This window comes from Homarus americanus, unplaced genomic scaffold, assembly GCF_018991925.1.
Source record: "Homarus americanus isolate GMGI-L3 unplaced genomic scaffold, GMGI_Hamer_2.0 scaffold18703, whole genome shotgun sequence".
Classification (NCBI taxonomy): domain Eukaryota; kingdom Metazoa; phylum Arthropoda; class Malacostraca; order Decapoda; family Nephropidae; genus Homarus; species Homarus americanus.
Window position 1 is genome coordinate 809959 of NW_024749779.1, and position 25151 is coordinate 835109.

Genomic DNA, 25151 nt, shown 5'->3' on the forward strand with positions numbered 1-25151 from the left:
AAAATATAACTCAAGAGACGAAGGATTTTGACAACCCTACCGAGACAACAGGAGTCGTAATGTTCATTCTGAAACTCATCGATCACCCCAAGTAAAAAATTTTTGTGTGTGTGTGACTGTACGTGTTGGGTTGAACGTCAGGCCAGCACGTGCTTCTTGAGTGAATGTGAGAAAGAGAAAGAATGATATAATGGTGATTCAGCAGCCTGGTGTAAGAAGTTGTGGGCCTTGGAGAGAACTACACAAGGGAACCAGTCAAGAGCATGTCACTGATACCAATGTAGTTAGTCAGCAAGAGAGAAAAGGTCGAGCTAAACTAACTCCTGGTGCATCAGGTAGTCGAATAACTTAATTAATCAGGTGGAATTTGAACAGGTAATCTAGCTAAATATGATACAAAACAGGTAGGATAGGAGCCGCGTAATACATTCTATTATAACATGCCTCTTCCAGCTCTTAATCAAGGTAGACCGAGTGATTCATTAATTAATCAGGTGAAATTTGAACAGGTAATCTCACCAGATATACCTATTACATGTAAAATATAAAAGGATTTATTTCTTGGAACATATATATTCAAGTCCTTCAACACACACACACACACACACACACACACACACACACACACACACACACACACACACACACACACACACACACACACACACACTTTATATTTTCATATCAATTCCCAATTTAATCTTGAAGTAAACAAAATTTGAAGCAACTCCATTTACAGTCACTCTCTCACATACTGAACCTTGTCACTCGTCTTCCATAACGTGAACTAGATTAAGAGACAAATTAAACAAATACCATACAGGTCGGAGAGCCACTACTTCGGACAAGTTAATTAGGAGTCTACTGTTAAAAGTTCAGAGAGAGAAAAGACTCGGTTTACAGAGTCTAGGAAACCATATTTTCTGAAGGCTATTTTTTTTTTTCACAGGCAAATAATATAATGCTACAGCACATACAGATATAATCGAACCCACTCAGGATGAAGACAAACACCGACAGCACCAAGATGTTGATTCAGTAACTCCAGGAGACAGTGAGAGAAGGAGGAGGAGGAGGAAGCAGACGTCTAAAAATACAGGAAGAGATGACGACATTATAAAAGACAATGTAATGTCGCGTGTTTACATTTCAGAGTTTGTTTACATGTCAGATTATGTTTTTTCAAGTTGTCCAATTTGCGATGATTGACAAAGATACATTCTGAAGATTGGAGAGATAGAAGAAATGTGCAATATAAAATAACAACACAGACAACTTTATTTTATCTTTGTTGGATTCGAACCCACACCTCTCAGATGGTAAGCGGGGGGTGGGGGGGGGGAGGGGGGTTGCTAGGAGGTTAAAACTAGAATGGCATTAATGTGAAAACAAGGTCACACAAGATAAAAGGAACGAGACATGAAAATTAGAATGAAGTTGCTTAATAAGTTTAGATTCTTGATTAAACCAAAAGTACTTGTGAATGTTCCATGACGCGGAATACTACACGTGTTCTGTACAAATGAATGAAAGGTCAAGATCTCAGGGTCAAACCTTAACATCAGAGGGTAATAGATCACTTGCTCGGCTTTGAGACTCTACCTTTAAACATTCACATCTGTATCATGAACAGTTGACGATAACATTTGATTTATTTAATGGTTTATTGCAAGTTTCACGGCGATTACTGAAGCACTACACCAAACAGAAATTACATCGGGCCTTTAAAGGACAGAAGATGAACAAGAAACTTAATGTGTTTTTGAGGAAAGGAAATTGGTTTCGTGTGTTAATGTTACATTAACTGGAGAAAGAGACAACGGAGATAAATATTTTTCGTCCAATATTTAATTCCATTCCCACCCATTTTTTTTTTAATTCTGTAGGAAGCTGATCGACTTTAAAACATTATCATTTTCACTTTCCTCACAGCTGTCTTAAATTGTTTTTCAGAAATGTTGTCTTGATCTTTAACTGTAATATAAAAATCATCACAGCTGAAATGATTTTGTATTTGTTGAAATTTCCTTTATATTCGTCACCATAACCAGTTAACTCAAATTTGTAAGTAAACACCACAAGCGTTGACAGAAGAAACAAAAATGACTCAAAAGCCATGAAACATAAAATCAAAGAAACAGAAGGCGGTAGTGGGTGTCCCTGGGTATGGGTATGCTGTCCAAGAACACCTCAACATTACCGACCCAACATGTTTTTCTATTGCACCTAAAAGACGGCGGACGATGAATTGTTGAGGTATGGGAGTAAAACACAATGACTAGGGAAACCATAAACATTGAATATGGTATCATACAGAAGACCTTCATCCAACACTACAGGTTAATTATTAAAGGTACGGGAGGTGGGGGGTGGGGGTGGGTTCCAGCATGGCATTTACTGATGATGATATAAAGTTTATTCTCTATATGCAGAGCTCAGGCTGTGTGTGTTTCCATGACAGCAGGTAACAGTCAACAGGTAACTAACACACAATCATGATTTTCTAACGCACCCGATTTACACCGACCCGAAACAATTATGAAACATTCACTGGGATATAAACTCGTTTTTATAGATAATCAGCAGATAATATTCCGACGGATAAATGGATTTTCCGGATATTTATTGGACTTATGCAGTAATTTGCTTTTAGAAACACTATTTGATGCGTTTACGGATAATTTTGAAGACTATTAAAAAGTGGTGTAAATTTCATGGAATAGAAGTCTGTACAAAATATGTATTTTGATATTAATCTCGTAAAAAAAAAACAACAAAGAAAGATTAAAGGTAAAAACATCATTGCAAAGGTAATACGAGACAGGTAGAAAATTATTTCAGAAACTCTTAATTATTTTTAGTTATTAAACGAAGAGTTTCAATTACTATTTAATGATATTTTCTCAGCCTGATATAGTGTACGTGGATCAAGACACGACACACACACACACACACACATACACACACACAAAACACACACACACAAAACACACACACACACACACACACACACAACACACACACACAAACACACACACACACACACACACAAACACACACACACACACACACACACACACACACACACACACACAACGTGGGGTGAGGTACTTGTAAACTTATATAGGGTGGCCCAGAAAAATGTCCCTGCCTCCCTCTCTGCCCCCTGCCTCTCTCTCTGCCCCCTGCCTCCCTCTCTGCCCCCTGCTCCCCCTGCCTCTCTCCCTCCCTCCACCTCACAGTATTCCCAGGGGCAGGCAGGGGGAGGGAGGCAGGAGGCAGGGACATTTTCTATAAACGGACTTATACCTTCCACTTTTATTTTATATAACATGGCATGACATGACATGACATGACATGACATGACATAACATGACATGGCATGGCATACATGACATGACATGACATATGACATAACATGACAGGTATGACATGATTATGCATGACATGACACATTATATATACAACATGGCATGACATGACATGGCATGACATGACATGACATGACATGACAACATGACATGACATGGCATGGCATGACATGACATGACATGACAACATGACATGACATGACATGACATGACATGACATGACATAACATGACATGGCATGACATGGCATGACATGACATGTCATGCCATGTCATGTCATGTCATGTCATGTCATGCCATGTTATGTCATGTCATGTCATGTCATGTTATGTCATAAACTATGCGCGTCTATGTCTGCATGAATTATAATGTCCAGTGCATAATATTGTTGTATAAGGTTTTTAATAATTATTTTATGTAAATTAAAAGTACAAGAATAGAGTAACGCTCCTTGATAGAGAAGAAATTTAAAGACAAATATTTTAAATGGTGGAAGAGGATACTGACCAATCAGAGGCCAGAGAGGTTTGCAATGACCAATTAGAATCCAGAGAGGGTAGTAATGACCAATCAGGAGAGGTGATCGGGTCTGTCGTCTGAAGTTTAAACAAAGCCGCCTCAGTGCTCGTCAGATTACGGAGGTGACAAGTCCAGTCTTTTGGTGTGTGTGTTTTACTCAGTACCTCTATAAACAAAAAGACTAAGAGTGAACAGTATTAACATGAGTGACTGTAGTGTTTAGTGATATATGAACAACTGATGAACAAACAGGAGAAGCGATGATTTAAAAGGATTAAATCACGGAAGTGTAACGGTCCACAGCGGTGATTTAAACTCCATAGAAAACGAGACCCTGACACCTGAGCCCTGACGGAGGTGAGTTACCCTTTAATTAAGACAATTCTGTAACCTGAACGGTGCCTTTCAGGATATATATATTTTTATAATTAAGACAGAGAAAATGTTTAATTACCTGACTGTTCTAGATAATTAGATTTTTTTTTAAACTAGAGTGAAATAAATAATAACTTTGATAATATTTATACATTTAGTCCCGAGCAGACACGATACACTACAGGTTACACGATATTTGCTTCTGTTGTTTTAAGATCATTGTCTTTTGTTAGGGAAATGATTTTTTTTTCGGAATTATGTATTATATAACATGACAGGACATGATAAATGAATGTGGCGCGAAAAAAAAAATAGTTTCGAAATTACGCGAAATCTTGTGAAATTACTCGAAAAGTTATTCCTGTATATAAAACCTTTCAGAATTAACTACACAACGGTCCTGTTTATAGACACCTCCATTTACCTGGTACCTGTTACTTAGTCCTACAGTCTATATGTAACGAATAACGGACTTACAGACAGTACGTGTTATATATTAATTCAAAAAGCCATTATATGTGACGACCAAAAAAAACCTGTCCCTCAGTGATCTTGACAATGGACGTGAAACTGCTGAAGCAACACATTCCATTTACATAGCAAACGTATCAGAGCCACCAAGCATCTCCCTGTGTCTAGGATAACAGGACTCCTGGACCAAGAGAAATAGACTATTGTCGTGAAGAGCCGCCTCAGCACAAGCCACGGCGAGACTCAGCCAGATTTTGTTTACAGAAGAAAAAAAAAAGATCCAGCTTAACAAAACCTTTTAATTATGCTGCGACAGATTCCTATATGACACATAATTCATTTTTAACTTAACGCTAGAGTTGTTCTCTTGAACCTAAGACTTACAACTTTTGACGCTACACTTGTTCCTCTTGATGCTATACTCGTTCCTCTTGATGCTATACTCGTTCCTCTTGATGCTATTCTTGTTCCTCTTGACACTACACTCGTTCCTCTTGATGCTATACTCGTTCCTCTTGATTCTATACTCGTTCCTCTTGATGCTATACTCGTTCCTCTTGATGCTATACTCGTTACTCTTGATGCTATACTCGTTACTCTTGATGCTATACTCGTTCCTCTTGACGCTACACTTGTTCCTCTTGATGCTATTATCGTTCCTCTTGATGCTATTCTCGTTCCTCTTGACACTACACTCGTTCCTCTTGATGCTATTCTCGTTCCTCTTGACGCTACACTTGTTCCTCTTGATCTATTCTCGTTCCTCTTGACACTACACTCGTTCCTCTTGATGCTATTCTCGTTCCTCTTGACGCTACACTCGTTCCTCTTGACGCTACTCGTTCCTCTTGATGCTATACTCGTTCCTCTTGATGCTATTTTCGTTCCTCTTGATGCTATACTCGTTACTCTTGATGCGATACTCGTTACTCTTGATGCTATACTCGTTACTCCTGATGCTATAATCGTTCCTCTTGACGCTATACTCGTTCCTCTTGACGCTACACTCGTTCCTCTTGATGTTATGCTCGTTACTCTTGATGCTATACTCGTTCCTCTTGATGCTATACTCGTTACTCTTGACGCTATACTCGTTACTCTTGATGCTTTACTCGATACTCTTGATGCTATACTCGTTCCTCTTGACGCTATACTCGTTCTTCTTGACGCTTCACTCGTTCCTCTTGATGTTATACTCGTTACTCTTGATGCTATACTCGTTCCTCTTGATGCTATAGTCGTTACTCTTGATGCTATACTCGTTCCTCTTGATGCTATACTCGTTACTTTTGATGCTATACTCGTTACTCTTGATGCTATACTCGTTACTCTTGATGCTATTCTCGTTCCTCTTGACGATACACTTGTTCCTCTTGATGCTATTCTCGTTCCTCTTGACGCTACACTTGTTCTTGACGCTAAACTCTTTCCTCTTGATACCATTCTCGTTCCTCTTGACGCTACACTTGTTCCTCTTGATGCTACACTCGTTCCTCTTGATGCTATACTCGTTCCTCTTGATGCTATACTCGTTCCTCTTGATGCTATACTCGTTACTTTTGATGCTATACTCGTTACTCTTGATGCTATACTCGTTCCTCGTGATGCTATACTCGTTACTCTTGATGCTATTCTCGTTCCTCTTGACGATACACTTGTTCCTCTTGATGCTATTCTCGTTCCTCTTGACGCTACACTTGTTCTTGACGCTAAACTCTTTCCTCTTGATACCATTCTCGTTCCTCTTGACGCTACACTTGTTCCTCTTGATGCTACACTCGTTCCTCTTGATGCTATACTCGTTCCTCTTGATGCTATACTCGTTCCTCTTGATGTGATACTCGTTACTCTTGATGCTATACTCGTTCCTCTTGATGTAATACTCGTTAGTCCTGATGCTATATTCGTTCCTCTTGATGCTATACTCGTTCCTCTCCTTTTGATGCTATACTCGTTCCTCTTTTGATGTGTGATACTCTGTTACTTTTGATGCTATACTTCGTTCCTCTTGGCGCTATACTGTTCCTTCTTGATGCTATACCTCTCGTTTCACTTGATGCTATTCTCGTTCCTTCTGATGCTATACTCGTTCCACTTGATGCCATACTCTGTTCCTCTTTGACGCCACAGCTTTTTCTATTGACGCTACACTCGTTCCTCTGATGCTATAATTTCGTTCCTCTTGATGCTATTCTCGTTCCTCTTGACGCTACGCTTTTTCCTCTGACGCCACACTTGTTTCTCTTTGACGCTCTCTTGATGCTATACTCGTTCCTCTTGAAGCTATACTCTCGTTCCTTCTACACTATACTGTTCCTCTTGACGCTACACTTGTTCTTCTTGGACGCTATACTCTTTCCTCTTGATGCTATTCCGTTCCTCTTGACGCTACGCTTTTTCCTCTTGACGCTACACTTCCGTTCCTCTTGATGCTATACTGTTCCTCTTGGATGCTATACTGCTCCTTTGATGTGATACTTCCGTTGCTCTTGATGCTATAATTTCGTTCTCTTTTGACGCTATATACTGTTCTTTAACGCTATAATTGCTCTCTTGATGCTATACTCGTTCCACTTGATGCTTACTCGTTCCTCTTGACGCTATACTCGTTTCTCTTGATGCTATACTCGTTCCTCTTGATGCTATATTCGTTCCTGTTGATGCTATGCTCGTTCCTGTTGATGCTATGCTCGTTCCTCTTGATACTATACTATTCCTTCTTGACGCTACACTCGTTCCTCTTGAGGCTACACTGTTCCTCTTGATGCTAAACGTAAATTCCTCTTGGCGCGCTATACTCGTTCCTCTTTGGATGCTATACTCTGCTCCTCTTGATGCTATACTTCCGTCTTCTTTGACGCTACATTTGTTTCTTAAAATACTCGTTCCTCTTGATACTATACTCATTCCTCTTGACGCTACACTCGTTCCTCTTGAGGCTACACTCGTTCCTCTTGATGCTAAACGCGTTCCTCTTGATGCTATACTCGTTCCTCTTGATGCTATACTCGTTCCTCTTGATGCTATACTCGTTCCTCTTGACGCTACACTTGTTTCTTGCAATACTCGTTCCTCTTGATGTTATACATGTCCCTCTTGACGCTACACTTGTTCCTCTTGACGCTACACTTGTTCCTCTTGACGCTACACTTGTTCCTCTTGACGCTACACTTGTTCCTATTGATGCTACACTCGTTCCTCTTGATGCTACACTCGTTCCTCTTGACACGACACTTGTTCTTGACGCTACACTTGTGGTTCTGCTCCTTAAATCTTTACATGTAAAAGGAAGCGCTTGTAAAGTGACTCAGCAGTTTAATTCCGTGTAAGAGAAGGATGAGGAAGAGGAGGAGGCGGAGGAGAAGAAGAAGGAGGAGGAGGAGGAGGAGGAGGAGGAGGATATTTCCGCTCGAGAGGAGGAGGATGAGGATACTACGTGCGAGAGAGGAGGACACATGTCTTGCTACTGGGAAAAGACGGAACATTGGCCGCGAATTCCCAGAGAGGTAAAACCTGCCACGGGGTGACACATAAGAATCGTAAAAAAAAAACCAACAACACAACCAAACCCGCGACAAAACAACTTCCCCGTGACCCTTGTCCAGTAAAACAGGATGGTGACGAGAGTAGTGAACGCTGTGTAAATGTCGTCTCAATGACCAGACTACTTCGAAAGTCTGAAATATTCTCAAGAGTCAGGGAGTGAGGGGTGACCTACTTTGGTCCTGAGACTTAACGCGGATTATTATCAGGCTTGTAAACATGATTTTATCAAGAGGTGTGGTGCACGGAAGGTTATGTAGGTGTGTTTCCTCCTTCCAGGAATCACGTATGCTATCGTGTGTGTGTGTGTGTGTGTGTGTGTGTGTGTGTGTGTGTGTGTGTGTGTGTGTGTGTATAATAATAATGATAATAATTGACGGTTTATTGAAAAAGTTCTGCAGCCCGAAGGCTGAAAATATACATTGGACATAAATGACTTATTACATACATTGGTGGTTTAACAAAAGCCTTCATTAGAGAAAGGTAAAGGAACATACAGTGAACATACAGATTATTGTAGGTGTTGAACAGCAAAACACGTAGTGTAGTAACTCCCTCCCAGATGATGTTATGAGGGGCCTCACGTGGTGTAGTAATTCCCTCACAGATGGTGTTATGAGGGGCCTCACGTGGTGTAGTAATTCCCTCACAGATGGTGTTATGAGGGGCCTGACGTGGTGTAGTAATTCCCTCACAGATGGTGTTATAAGGGACCTCACGTGGTGTAGTCACGACCTGGTGTAGTAATTCCCTCACAGATGGTGTTATATGAGTGAGGTGTGGTCCCAGGCCTTCCTATCGTAGACGGATTAACACATCGCTGGTTGTTGGGTCTCACGGGCCGTTATCACTGGGTACCTGGGACCTCACTGTGTGAAGGTTAACTTGGGTATGACTGTTACTGTTGAGTTGTTCTCACTGACTTAAGCACTGTTCACCACTGTTCACCTCTGTTTAACACTGGTTCCGTTCCTTTCCTAAATGAAATTGTAACTTCTGGAGAGAACTTGTTGATATTCCGGTGGGGAGGAGGGTTCAGGGGAGGGAGTTGGTATGGGCCAACTTAACAGTTGACCTGGCTGCTCCGAGAGGAGCGCCAGGTACGTCTTGACCCTTCGGTGGTCAAGGATGTAGTATGTGTGTGTGTGTGTGTGTGTGTGTGTATGTGTGTGTGTGTGCAGGTCAGGTGCGTCTGCTCGTTTTACCTGTCAATCATGATCCTACAGACACTATCATACAGCCTACCCGAGCGGTGGAAGCTTCCTTCATGGCGTTTTAATCCTCGAGGGCGATTCACGGTCGCAAGTTGACCTCGTTTAGAATGAATAATCACAGTAAGACGCCGAACAGTACCTGAGGCAGCAGCAGCAGGTGTTGGGTCTAGGATTTATTTACACACCCAGGTGGATAGAGAAGGAGGAGGCAGTGTTTGTCGGGATGGGAGGAACGTTTGCTGGGAAGAAGAAGGCCGCACTTTAAGAGAAATGAAGTAATTTTTCATGAAGTTCTGTATAAACAATAAGGTCAAAGCGATGATTAGCTACTCCATCACACAGTGACTTAACAGGTTTATAGTAAATACCTGATATTTTGTAATACAGAAACAAACACTATTAACGCTTTAACATGGTGAATGCTCTTCAATTGACTATTGGCAGATGGGTAATGTGTGTTTGTAAATTTTTGCCAAGATGAAAGGTTACGGGGAAATCCAGAGATGTAGTGAACATAATAGCAAATTTCTTCACGAGGAGGTTGCAAGAGAAGGAGGTAGGTGGGCCGGGGTGGTGAAGCAGCTGACGGATGTGAGGCTGGAAAAAGCACTTTCATGGGTGAAAAGCAGCCAGGCACCAGGAATTGGCATTTTAAAGGCTGAAATATTAAAGCTCTTGGGCGGATTGGGAAGTTGGAGGGATTGAGGCTTTCCTTTACAGGGTAAATCATAACGAATGCACATGTCAGGAAAAGGAAAACCATATAATTCTGCAGTTCAATATAAAATGTCCTATACCTTTAACGGATGATATACTGTCACTATCATGTGTGTTTGATCCTGTTGATAACATTATTAAACCAAGGAAAAACCTGCAATAGAGGCTGAAAACGGCCTTAAAACTATAAAAAAATCATAGTACGTGAAGGATAATTACATATACTGTATGTGTGTTTTATTGATGTGCCGAGTAAATATTGCATTATGGCTGAGAAATAATGATTCAACAAGAACTGGAGGACTGGTTCTGACAGGTGAGAGAGAGAGAGACCTGGCGGGAAGGCTTCAGTACAGGAGAGATAGATATTAGTATTCCAGGTATAGGAAGTCTTTACCGTGTTCAGCTGACTCACTCCTGGGACTTATCCTAAAGGGACTCTAGGCACAGATAAGCAAGGTGGAAATATATTAACTGGTACAGATATATTATTCTTTCTCTTCTTCTTCTTCTTCTTTTCTCGCACGTTATCAGTTGACATTAATATCTGATGCATAGATAAAGTGACTTGATTATAAAGTAATCCCTTGCCGAGGAAGACAATTATGTTTGTGAGGGTTGGCAGCACTTACACTGATGGGGTCCTGTTCCGTACTTCATCAACCCTCCCTTCCAACCAGACGCCAGAGAAGTTCACACACACACACACACACACAGACACACACACACACACACAGACACACACACACACACACACACACACACACACACACACACACACACACACACACACACACACACACACACACACACACACACACACACACACACACACACACACACACACACACACACACACACACACACACACACACACACACACACACCGCTACCGCCGCTCAAGTTGTATCTTAGTTTATTGACTCACAGGAGTTAACTAAAGGTCGTGGACAAGTTGGATGGACCCAGACTGCGAGGAAAGGAGGTGTCGAATAGCCATTTTTTTTCCTATTCTGAAGTCCGTATTGTAAAACCAACATCGGTACGGACTCTCAACAGAGCCTAGTCGTTCCATCTTTCCTTTATCTCACCATGACATAGTTAAGGAAGTTATATCAAACGTATGGTAGTTCGTCTGGTGCCAACAGTGGTGACACTAAATGAGGTCCTGGTGAAGCTGGCACATATAGCAGATCGACAGGTTCACACACACACACAGCAGGTCGTCGACAGGTTCACACACAGCAGGTCGATAGGTTCACACACAGCAGGTCCCCGACAGGTTCACACACACACACAGCAGGTCGATAGGTTCACACACAGCAGGTCCCCGACAGGTTCACACACACACACAGCAGGTCGATAGGTTCACAACACACAGCAGGTCGTCGACAGGTTTACAGCAGATTCGTCGACATGTTCATACACAGCAGGTCGTCGACAGGTTTACTACATAACCAGGTCGTCGACAGGTTCATACAGCAGGTCGTCGACGGGTTCGCGCTCTGAAACCGGCCGTCGACAGGTTTACACAGCAGGTCGTCGACGTGTTCGTACAACAGGTCGTCGATGGGTTCACACAGCAGGTTGTCGATAGTTTCACACACAGCAGGTCAATCAAACATGTTCATACACAACAGGTCGTCGATAGGTTTACACAGCAGGTCGTCGACAGGTTCACACACAACAGGTCGTCGACATGTTCATACACAACCAGGTCCGTCGACGGGTTTACACACAGCAGGTCGTCGACATGTTCATACACAGCAAGTCGTCGACAGGTTTACTACCCAGCAGGTCGTCGACAGAGTTTACGCACAGCAGGTCGTCGACATGTTCATACAACGGAGTCGTCGACAGGTTTACACATAGCAGGTCGTCGACAGGTTCGCCACAACAGGTCGTCGACAGGTTCATACAGAGCAGGTCGTCGACAGGTTTACACACAGCAGGTCGTCGACAGGTTCATACACAGCAGGTCGTCGACAGGTTTACACACAGCAGCAGGAGTCATCAAACAGGTTCATGCACCTTGGAGTCGTCGACAGGTTCATACAGAGCAGGTCGTCGACAGGTTTACACACAGCAGGTCGTCGACAGGTTCATACACAGCAGGTCGTCGACAGGTTTACACACAGCAGGTCGTCGACAGGTTCATACACAGCAGGTCGTCGACAGGTTTACACATAGCAGGTCGTCGACAGGTTCACATACAGCAGGTCGTCGACAGGTTCATACACACAGTATCAGTAAAAGCGAACCAAATGTTGAAGAAAAAAACACGTTTCCGTCACAAAGAAAATTGCCAAGAGCTACAAGGACGCTCCCCCCCCCCCTCACAGCAGCAGCATCAACCAACTGATGAAAATTCTTTTACGTTGATCGGGGTCGAGTCAACGACCTTATTCACTCAGACCATTTTGATGCTACGCTCGGTCCCTTTACGTAACCGACGGTCTCCTGCCAAATAAGTCCAGTCGAGATCCAACAAGAAAACATCCAACAGACCGTTTTTTATCTTCTAGTGTTTTTCACATACTGTCCAGCTTGTTTAGTTCTGGACTGTCAGCAGTGTTACGTGGAATGGTGGAACACTGGGGCTAATAACCAAAAATATACTATAACACATACTCGTAGTACGATACATGTCACGCCTTCCTGCATGGGCACAGCAATCCTCGATAATTAAAACACAAAAAACGAATGAACAGGAGATAAAAAAAAACAACACACACGGTCTATTATCCTGAGAAGGAAAAGCTTGCTGTTTCTCTTCATGCTTGGCAGAAAACGTACACGACCACCTTACACACTCCCGGTGATCACCACACAGCTCAGCCGCTCTAAGAGACTGTCTCTTGTCTGCCAGGAACACCGACGACAGCAACAGCGAGGCTCACCCACCCAGACAGTTGCTGGAAATCGTGTTTACTGAAGAGGAAGTAGAGTTGGGTCTCCTTCAAAAGAAACTAACGAAGCTCCCACAGTGCACCTCTTCCTCTAATGGTGCAGATTAACTTTCCCCTCCTATGGTACACTTCTTCCCGTAATGGTGGAGGCGAAACTGTTTCTCGTATATTAAGTTCACCTATGGTATTTGGGGCACCACAGGGCTTTATATATAGGACGTGGGATACCTGTGTGATTAGTGATTATATGCGTATATATTTAATACAGGAACCTGATTTAGTAATAAGCATAAATTATTAGAATATATGACACACTAAATGATAATATGAGTGTACAATGCCGTAGAAGGATACTGTAAATATATATATATATGACGATGATGGGGAAAAAAAAATATGATACGAGTATTTGATTTAGTAGGTGACTCAGGTAGCGTACAACAATAATATCAACAAGAGCGAAACAAAAAATTCCAGCGAGCTAAACGAAAAAAAAAAAATTCTCGACCAGCAAAAAGAAATCTCATCCAACTAAGAAATTTCTCAGCGTGTGTCTCAGAGCCAGTGGCAGTTCCTTTCGCCAGTCAGCAGGACCGAGGGACGGACAGGCAGGCAAGTTGTTCATTGAGGCAGGCGAAGAAGAAATCCATATACTTGGAAGAGAAATAAATTATAGTCCTAATTCAGAAACAAATTTCCCATGGCTCGTCACTCTCCCTCTTCTGACGTACACGCTATGTGGCTTCCCTTTACGCTATGTAGCTTCCCTTTGATGATATTTAGCTTCCCTTCACCCTAGACAGATTCCCTTCACGTCAAATAGTTTCCTCCTCACGCTACGTAGCTTTTCTTCTCGCTACTTTACTTTTGGCGTTTTTTTTATATCTCGTTCATCCAGATTAACTTAACGTTACATAGCTTCCTCTTAATCTAAGTAACTTCCCTCTCACGTTAAGTAGCATCATGTACTGTGCCCTTTCGCTTCTGAGTTTCCTTTAATGTTGCATAGTTTCTACATAAGCTCCTTTAACGCTGCATTCACGTTGTACTGTTCTCTTCAACGCCACTTGACGCCTCTTCAAATTACATGGCGTAGATGAGACAGTGTGTGTGTGTGTGTGTGTGTGTGTGTGTGTGTGTGTGTGTGTGTGTGTGTGTGTGCGTGTGCGTGTGTAAAATAATAACACCTGTAATGCTTATTCTATTCAAACGTCTGGCTGTAGGCCTACGTACGGGTAAAATATATATTTCCTTACATGGAACTTGTGCATAAAATTCTAATTCTGATTTTATCATTTCATTCTAATATCGACTTACGAGGGTTAGATAACCTTATTTATACCACCCATACCTGATAACACACACACACACACACACACATGGGTCAATATGCTGATGCACACACACACACACCAAAAGTATTACAATGAGTTGATTAATTTCACTTAGAAAGAAGGAAAAAATATCAAGTAGTTTTACGAATAGATTAAAAAAAGTCAAGAAAAAGAAAAATGCTTAAAATTATCTACAACAAATAAAGTCTGCACAGCGAGAAGAAAAAAAGACGATGATAAATAAAAAATAAAAAGAATACGAATATCAACAAATTATAAACGTGAAACACAGTGAGGGAAAAAAATCTAATGTTTGTTCAGGAAAGGCGTGAGAAATATTCTTAATAAGTGAACGTAATGGAAGTTAAGGCTTAAAGTTTGGTAATAATGAATTAAGAATGAAGAAGAAGGGAAAAAAACTCGAAACTTCCGCAGCACACTTGAGAAACTTTGTATAAATATCAAGAAAAACTGGATTACCTATAAAAAGTGAGATAATGATTAATAGAAGAGGAAGTAAGGAAACCGTAGAGAGAGATAGAAGAAAGATGTGAATAATTTAATCGTCTATTTGTTGTGTTTCTGTTGTTCTTCTTTTGTTTTGAATTGTTTCCATTTTTTACAACTATTTTTCTTCCTTTATTTAATATTAATTAATTTGGTTAGTTTTTTTTTTAATAAATTATGTCATTTACAACGTTATTCTTATTTTCTTTGTTTACATGTGTTTTATTTTGTTTTTTATTTACACTTTTATCACTTCTAATTTGTTTTGTTTTTATATAATTTCATGTGACGTTAATTTACAACTTTGTATAATACGATTCTTTACTTACCAGATGGCCTCTCTCTCTCTCTCTCTCTCAAAGGTAAATTTTGCATCACATGTTGCGCTTAAAGAGGGGCTGAAGGTGCTTGTTAGCTTAGGTTAGGTTAGGTTAGGATAGTTTAGGTTTAAGTTAGTTTAGGTTAGGTTAGGATAGTTTCGGTTTTAGCTAGGTTTAGGTTAGGTTAGGTTAGGATAGTTTAGGTTTGCTAGTTTAGGTTAGGTTAGGATAGTTTCGGTTTTAGCTAGGTTTAGGTTAGGTTAGGTTTGACTATGGTTAGACTAGCTTAACTGATGACCTCTGGAAATCAGTGAAGGGTGTAACATGCATTAACATTTTGAGGACGATGATAAATTATGCTATAACTCTCTCCGGGCAAATTATTTCAGCTTTTAGTCATTAACGGATTAAACCATTGAGTTAAATAATTAATATTTTCCTTTGAAATGTGATAAGGGTATATACTGTACAGTGTAGATACAGCCATGACAGCAGACAGTGTAGATACAGCCATTACAGCAAGCAGTGAGATAGCTATATAGACAGTGTAGATACAGCCATGACAGCAGACAGTGTAGATACAGCCATGACAGCAGGCAGTGTAGATACAGCCATTACAGCAGACAGTGTTGATACAGCCATTACAGCAGACAGTGTAGATACAGCCATTACAGCAGACAGTGTTGATACAGCCATTACAGCAGACAGTGTAGATACCGCCATGACAAAGAAAAAAAGAGAGATAAAGAGAATGGGCAAGAGAAACAAAGAGAGAAATATGAAGAAAAAAAAATTATGGAACAACAAAAAAGTAGAATTATTAGTGAATCAGTGGAAGTAGATATATGAGAAAAGAAAGAGTGAGAGAAATAACGTGGATGGGGCGGGTGTACCAATGAGGAATTAATGAGTTTGTGTCAGTATTCTGGTAGTGTGAGGTCAGGTATCAGTGAGAGAGAGAGAGGGGTCAAAGGTCACTCATGTATTATTCCTCCGTCCATAGCTTCGATTGCTGTTATTGTTATCCCATCAAGGTCCCAAGGCCCCCACTGTCGTCAATACGTCCTGTGTGTTGCTATCTTTTCAAATCACTGTTTTGTTTTGTTAACTGAGGTGTATGTTGCCATCCTAGCTATGGCGTGTAACATGGTAGCGCCCGTGTTAAAAAAAGAGACTTAACACGAAGAGAAGATTCAGTAGACCTTGTTATCTTCCGTTGACAGCGTCCACCTCCCCTCGTCCTCAATATTTCTCAGCTCTAGAGGTTGACCTGACAGTTCAATCACTGCTTTTATTTTATTTTATAGTCATTAATGGTGTATATTATTTTATTTATATCTTTTCATAGTTTACTTTATTTATTTGTTAACTTAAGAGATACACCGTTATAATCTTTGGTCTCTCTGATGTAGAGGTTAAGTGGGTGATTATGTATGTTCAGATTATAAGGTAAAACGTAGATGAGTAATGCCACACTTACCTCATTCTAAGTTGAAACCACATTAGTGTACTGAGTCCTCGGCAGATTAGCAAATTTTCTTCGTATCCTGTAATATTCTATTTACATTTTCCCGATAATTTGATTTTTTTTTTCTCTTAATTGTTTACCTCTTCTAGATCAACGACATTATTTATTCTTCTGATGTATATTTTTTTCATCGATCTTTACTCAAGGATATTTTACTTTTGTCTTTCTCAATTCCCCATTACTGTTCCTTCCCGTCGGTAACTTAATGCTTTTATTCATTTGCTTAATCCCTCACACCATGACCAAAGTTCCCTCCTTCTCTTCCTCTTGTTCTTCTTCCTGTTCTTCCTCCTCCTCTTCCTCCTTCTCTTCCTCTTCCTCCTCTCAGTATTCATTAATCTCTCTCTAAGTGGAGGAAACGACACTTAATTCGCTCCACTTTTCAGAAACATTGGTGCGGACCTCAACAGCCTCTCACACCAGGAATATCTCTCCCCCTCTTACAACACTTTATCATCGTGTTTCTCTCTCCTCTACATCATTTTTTTATTAGGTGAACTTATCCTTGTTGTTTAGCTTCACACGGAATATCCTTACTCTCTCTCTCTCTCTTACACGAATCACCAAAAAAAAAAAAAAAAAAAAAAAAATTATTTCTCCCCAACCTGGAGTAGAGCCTCCACCATTTAACAGAGCCCTCACACTCTCCTTAAATCCTTTCCTGCATGCAGTTCCAGCACCTGGCAGGACACTGGATCCACTCTGCCCAGGAAGGTGTGTGGAGAGGAAGGCGGTGGCGACTCAGAGAGAGACACACACACACTCAGCTTTTAGAATTTATTCCGTGGTTAAGTTAGGGGTTAGGTTAGGGTTTAGATTAGGGCTTACAGTTTCCAATAACTAATTTTTTTCTGGCACAGTTATAATAAATATTTCATATATATATATATATATATATATATATATATATATATATATATATATATATATATATATATATATATATATATATATATATATATAAATAGATAGATAGATAGATAGATAGATAGATAGATAGATTGATATTAATATTGTCCTCTCAACTGTGGTCATTTTTCCTCCCTATATATGCATATCTCCAGGTCACCACAGAGCTCAGTAGCCAGTGACTTTCTCCATGTCAGAAAAAATTATACGTGTATTATTCGACAGGTGTTAAGTGAAAGCCTTAGTGCATTGCAAATTTTCCCAGTACACGAACTTCATTAAGGCATCTCTCTCTGTTGACAGTCTTGATGAATCCTGTTCACATATTGGTGCAGATTTTTTGTTTTTATTTAATTTTTTTGCTGCAGTTAATGGCGTTGTTTTTGATATTGTTTTTCATCTTTTGTTGAGTTTGTTTTATTTTTGTTATTTTCCTAGAGAGAGAGAGAGAGAGAGAGAGAGAGAGAGAGAGAGAGAGAGAGAGAGAGAGAGAGAGAGAGAGAGAGAGAGAGCGTAGGGATGTGGGGGAGAAACAGTGAGATAAATATAGAGAGAAAGAAAAGAGAAAGAAATAGACCGCGAGAGAAATAAATTAAAGACAGACAGACAGAGAAGAAAAAATCACCCTTTTTTTTAGTAGTTACATTTATTGATACTTCCCCAGCTAACCTCTGTACCTCACGTCACTTCACGTCACCTCACGTCACCTCATCTCACCTCACCTCACTTCACCTCACCTCATCCATCAAAACATCCTAAACTGTATCATGTCTATCCCTTCACCACTGTACACTCGCTATTTGGAAGTGACGAACACACAGGGTTTGGGTTAGCGTGAATTTTCATGTACAGTCCCCTTCACTAGTGCGTTTACAGGGGCTCGTCATGTAAACATTCCACAAATCATTATCTTTGAGATATTTGTTTTAATATTGTTTTAATTTGATTCCATTGTATGTTTATTATTGTGAATTTCCTTCTGTCGAATGTAAACAAATACAGGCTGTCACACTGTACAAAATCTGACGAGCCCCTGTAAACGCACTAGTGAAGGAGACTTTACTTCTGAGTGTTTACTATACGAGTGACAGATATATGGTGAATAATGTATGTACTGTTGGTAAATATCTCTTTTTTTGTATGTCTGTCTGTCCTGTTTTTACATCTCTCTGTTTCTGTCTCTCCCTCTATCTCTTGAATATAATTTACACTAATTAGGAATAATGGACCAATTAAACCTTAAAATGCAATTGGACTTTTTTGCCAAACCGAAAAAAAAATAGTATTTTTTTTTATATTTTTATTACCCTAACTTAATTTTCATCGTCTGGCCATTTTTAAATATGAAAAATGTACACTAATAATTTCTATTTATTATTGTTCAGAAAGACAATTATTATTATTTTGTTGGAAAGATAAAAAAAAAACCTGGTAGGGTCAATGGCCTTTCATTATTTTGGTGAACTCATTATCATATTAAAAGCAACGATGAAAATGTTATTACAGTATACACATTTTGCTCAGTGTAAATTTTATCATCACTGCAAAAAGCGGACACTATTTTTTTTTTATAATGAGTGACTAAAAGTGCTCTACTATGTTAAAAAAATAGGCTAACAATATTTGACCTTTTTAGACAGTCACATTCAAAGCTAATGAACTTCCCAGGTTCTTTGTGGTTATCATTAAAGCTCACATTGCCTGTATATGGAAACATCATAAAATTTTAACATAACATCATATAAAGTTTCTTAGAGCATTTTTTTTCACTTTGATAAAGACCATAAAACCCACATTTGGATTAATTACACAACATGCATCATAATAATTCATATCACCTGTCAATAAAATGTTTACAAACTTCAGGATGTCAAGAAGTTTGTTGACATGACTAATAAGTTACTGACCTGAGCTTCATTATGTAATTAGTCAACTCTGAGTGTCATGTTAATCCATTCATGTCTGGTTTAACCCTTTGAGGACGATGGTTTAACCCTCCAGTACTCATATATATTATATTACTGATTACTACATAAAAAAAAATTCTCTAAGAAAAACACCTTCCCTCTCACACACACGCTGGTACTGAGGTCATTCTAGGAAGCACATCGTCGTTCCCTCATGGCCTCACGTGCCTCCAGCAATGTGTTGTCGAGGCAGCGGTCGTGTGTCACTGTTATGGTCGACACCCGCGATATATCCTCCGTCGACCCGGGAGATGTTGGGGGCGTGTGGGCGTACAATAATGTGTTTCTCCTCTTGCCCATGGGAGAGACTCTAGGTGTTTGTAGGTGTTATATCTCTCTCTCTCTCTGTCTCCTCCTGTTCACGGCTGGGAGACTCTAGGGGTGTATGGGTGCGTGTCTCTCTCCTGGCCACGTCTGAGAGACTCTGAGGGTTGTTCGTGTCGTGTCTCTCACTTGGCCATGCATGAGAGACCCCCATAAGAGAGTTAGTGTCTCGGTTAGTGTCAGCCTTTAATAATATCAACAACCAACGCCATAGTTTCCAATGAGCGATGGAGATAAATTAATTTGATTTAATGAGATACAGCGATAAGTTCCTGAGTAGATATAACCCAGGTTTGTCAATCTACCTTCTTCCCGTGTAGGTGTTGCCGGGAGTGACAGGTTATAGGGATAGAGGTTTAATGAACAACAAATACACTGCTCCAAAATGTTAAATAGGATATGTTATGATATCTCTCAGGTCTTGACATAAGAAATGGAACGAGTTTATTTCTTGTTTTGTACTTGTCAACGATGGGACATTGTCATCCTTCTGGCAGATTTATCACACTCCTTTATGACTGTTTATTTTTTTATCAAGAGGGAAACGACGAGAATAAAAAAAATGGTTAGCTTCATGGATATTTATTTCTCGGCAAATCTACTGCTACTAAAGGCGCTGTCCCTTGTGCATATATCATCTGCTCTCTCTCTCTCTCTCTAACCGTGGCTATCTTAACACTATAGTTTACCCCGCTACAAAAACAACTTGAACTACAAAACGAAATGTCGCGCTTGGACTGCCAGAAAGTCAGCTCATCGGTACTCCAGAATTTTTGTGTCACCAGGCCCATGAACTCTGCTGTCAGTCAGGCTGGAAACATGACATCACAACACCTACGATTCAGAGTTAACGGGAATACAGTCACGATCCATCAGAGGTGGTGAGATAGCGATGTAGTGGTGATGTAATGGTGATGTAGTGATGATGTGATGATGTAATGGTGATGTAGTGATGTAATGATAAAGGGTGATACTTTGGTGATGTGGTGGTGATGTAGTGGTGATGTAATGGTGATGTAGTGATGTGATGATGTAATGATAAAGGGTGATGCTTTGGTGATGTGGTGGTGATGTAGTGGTGATGTTGTGATGATACTTATATAACTTCTTCCAGGTACTTTTAGTTTTGAAGCTGGTAAATGCTTTTTTTAATATCATTTATTGAAAGAACGAAGTGAAAGAATACACAAAGAAAAATGGAACCGACTAATCGACAATACACAGGTGGACAACAGAACACCTCCTCCCCTCTACCCCATTACCCACTCCCTCTTAATATTCTCCTCCCCCCCACAGAAGCTTTTTGAGCAAGGGGTGGATCTAAAACAAGGATAAGAACACCAGAAGGAAAAGAAAAATACCGTAGAGGAGAGAGAAGAACGATGATAAAGTAAGAAGAAGGGGGAGAGATATTCCTGGTGGAGAGGTTGTTGAGTCTGCACCAATGTTTCGAAAAGTGGAGCGAATTAGAGGTCGTTTCCTCCACTTAGAGATTAATGAATACTGAGAGGAGGAAGAGGAAGAGAAGGAAGAAGAGGAGGAGGAAGAACAGGAAGAAGAACAAGAGGAAGAGAAGGAGGGAACTTTGAAGGTGGTGTGCGAGGGATACAAATGAATAGAAGCATTGTTGCCGACGGGAAGGAACAGTAATGGGGAATTGAGAAAGACTACTACTACTATTACTACTAATACTACTTTTTTTTATAATACGTGGCCTCCAGCCTCCCCCAATAGCCACACCTTCGCCACCATTTAATTACCTTAATATTAAATATCCTAATACATAAGTAGCTATCCTATCTGTGTTAAATTAGTTGAGCCGCAGATCTATGCGGCATTCAGTGACAGTAGCCTCATAGTCAATATCTGCAGCAGTTGTCGGAATTGGGGCAGAAGCTCTCGTTCCCCTGAGGCAGAGCAAAGCCGACCGAAGGAGAGAGAAAGACAGTCGACATCTCATCCAGGCTGTAACATAACTTCTGGGCTGCTGCTTCTGTTCGGAGATCACCTCCGCGAGTCTGGCGTAGAAACATCTTGCACTTGGTCCCATCCCACCAGAGGTTGTGAACACTAGAGGAGTGAAGCTGCCTTATCAACATTTTGAATTCTCTCCCCATATGCCCTTCTCTTGTCGTTCGCGTTCCTCCTATGTGCAGCATCGAGAGCTAGGTTACGGTGACATGCGGCCATGGGATAAAAAATCCTGATGTCGAAGAAAGCTCGCTGTCCCCGCGTCCAGAATTCTCGAGCACTGACGTCCACACGGGCTTCGTTAGATGTGTTTGAAGTCCTGTGTTGGAAGATCTCACCATCCAATGGAAGGAGGGTCGGTTCAACCATGACATCCCGGCAGATTTCCTTCAACATATTTGCTGTGAGGTCCCTTACCTCATCATGCCTCATGCATATGAAGCCCCCCTTTCTTGCACACCATGGCGTGATCGCCATCATAGGAAGAGCCACACACACATTGGGAGGGCAAACCTTCTACTGGCCGACCGTACCTTAGAGCAATGGCATCTGTAAATTCTTGTTTATTAAGACTGAAACCTTTTGCCCTTATCGGTAACGTAGTTAACCAGTTCGAGGCGCCCACCTCCTGCTCTATAGCTACTACTACTACTACTACTACTACTTCTACTACAAACAATAATAATAATACAAAAGCATACATATTTCCACGGTCATGCATCAAGTCCCCCCCCCTCCCTCCAACAAGCACCTTCAGTTTCTCTTTTAGTGTAATTTGCAGCAATGTAAACAGTATGATGTTGAAGTTGTAGGTTAGGTTAGGTTAGGTTGCCTTGTCATCTAAATCAACACAGGGGCGAAGATTAATACCATCATCGTATATGTGATGTAAAATTTATCATCAAGAGAGAGAGAGAGAGAGAGAGAGAGAGAGATTTTTTTCATACATAGAAACTCAAGTTATTAAATGAAATACAACTAAGAATTTATTTACGTTGAATAAAATATCTTACGAAAATATATTAATATATACGGTAATATATTTTTCTACATAACAGATGGTAGTGTAAATATCCATTATCAATATATGTCAACATAAATTTCCCTGCCACTTTTCCTCTATTATCAAAAGGTTTGTACCATAAATATTCCCCCTTACAAGATAATATATGAAGATCTATCTCTCCCGTCGTATACAAACCAACCAAAAATGACACCAAGAGAATACCAAGACTCTATCGTTAATGAGAGATACTATCAATGTTTTATAATTAGTGAAATGATTAACATGAGAATCGCTGAAAGTTTCTGTTCCGGAGCTTCAGAAATACTTGGTTAACCTCGAGCGTGTTCAGGAAGTCCTAATTTACATAGGAATGGATACTGTATTGGATTAGTGTAGCCTATACTTAGAAACTTCGCTGTTGCTTGTCACAAAATAGACTTTGGTGTATTTCAGAGAGAGAGAGAGAGAGAGAGAGAGAGAGAGAGAGAATGAGTAAACGAGAGAAAATGGTAAATCATTCTCAGTCAGTCCGACATTCAATCAGTTTAATAGTTTGTCAGTCACCTAGTCATTCAATCATTCAGCAGGTTAGTCACTTAGTTATTTAGTCATTCAGTAGGTCAGTCACTTAGTCAGTAATCAGTCAGTGAGTCAGTCAGTCAGTAAACCAGAGATACTTTACAATGATTTACTTAACGGAGCTTCGAAATAAATCCACACAGGCGACATCACAAACCCAAACTCTCAACAATGACAACTGACTCCAAACAACCATGGAATTTGCATTTAAATTTACCATCAAGGAACAGGTGGTTAGTCTTTACCTGCACACAGCGGCTGGTAAAAGGTGTGTGTGTGTGTGTGTGTGTGTGTGTTTTAATATGTTTAATTTGTAAAGAAGAAACGCGACGGTCAAATCAAATATTCACCAGGTTTCTAAATTTTCAAAAAGATTCGTTCACTAATTTTGTTCAGGTGTGAGGATAAAAGTTTGTATGTAGTTGTATTTAAGGGACTAATTTAGAAGTTGTGTTGTTATTTCGTATTTATGTGGTTCAATTAAGTGATCGTTTTAGCGTGATGTTGTTTTGAGAGCATATATGTGTTTGTAGAGAAGATGTTATTAATATGTATGTATGTATGTATGTATGTAGGAGATGTTGATGGTGTGTTTATGTGTGTACAGGAGACGTTAGTAGTGTTTATGTGCACACAAACACACTACTAACGTCTCCTGGACACACACATAAACACTATTAATAACTCCTGTACACACATAGGCTCTAAAAACAGTATCATGTCACTTTAACCCTTGAAATGTCCCCCTGAGCTGCAGCCATAAAGATCATGTTTAAAATCACCATTAACTTACCTTAACACTCTACCGTAACTCAGTACCCAGTAACTCATAACACAGATGTACTAAAGTATGGACCACACTAGTACTTACATGCGTCTGTAGGCCAAACATGTGTCTTCATATCCCCGCTTATGAGCTCCACTTACACCATCGCCCACACTCTAGCTGACTCACCGAGATAAACGAGGATATTAACATCGCTAATACCATAAGGACATTTGCCTAAGCATCCTCACTGAAACACCACTCGCTAACACACGAAGGTAGAAGCGTTCTCTCACTTGGAGGAATCCCAGATAATAACTCATCACCATCTAGGTCACTGCGGGCGCACTTATCTATCTCAGTAGGCAATAACCGAGTCCTAGTCTAGACTTGCACCTGATCAATGCTCGTCACGACTACTTGTGTAGCCAGGTATGAATACCGTAATGTTGACTGAGGTGTTTCTCGTATACCGGGAGATGGTGGTAAAATTATTAAGATTCTAGAGAAGAAAGTTGTAATAATTGATGAAATATATATGAATATGACTTCATAAACGAGTATTTGGGGCAGTTTCATCTGGCATTCAGTCTCAAAAAAAAAATCAACCAAGATCTCTTTTCGTCAATGTTAAACCCTCAGGCAGAGTCGTACTTCCCTGCCTCATTAAACCCAATTTTGAGGACTCGAGTGAATGCTTGTGAGGACTGATGCCATTGAGTCATTTTGATGTGAATTTGAATGGAAATAATCCCTTGAGTACGATGAGTGAATCCCTTGAGTACGATGAGTGAATCCCTTGCGTATGATAGCTTAATCTC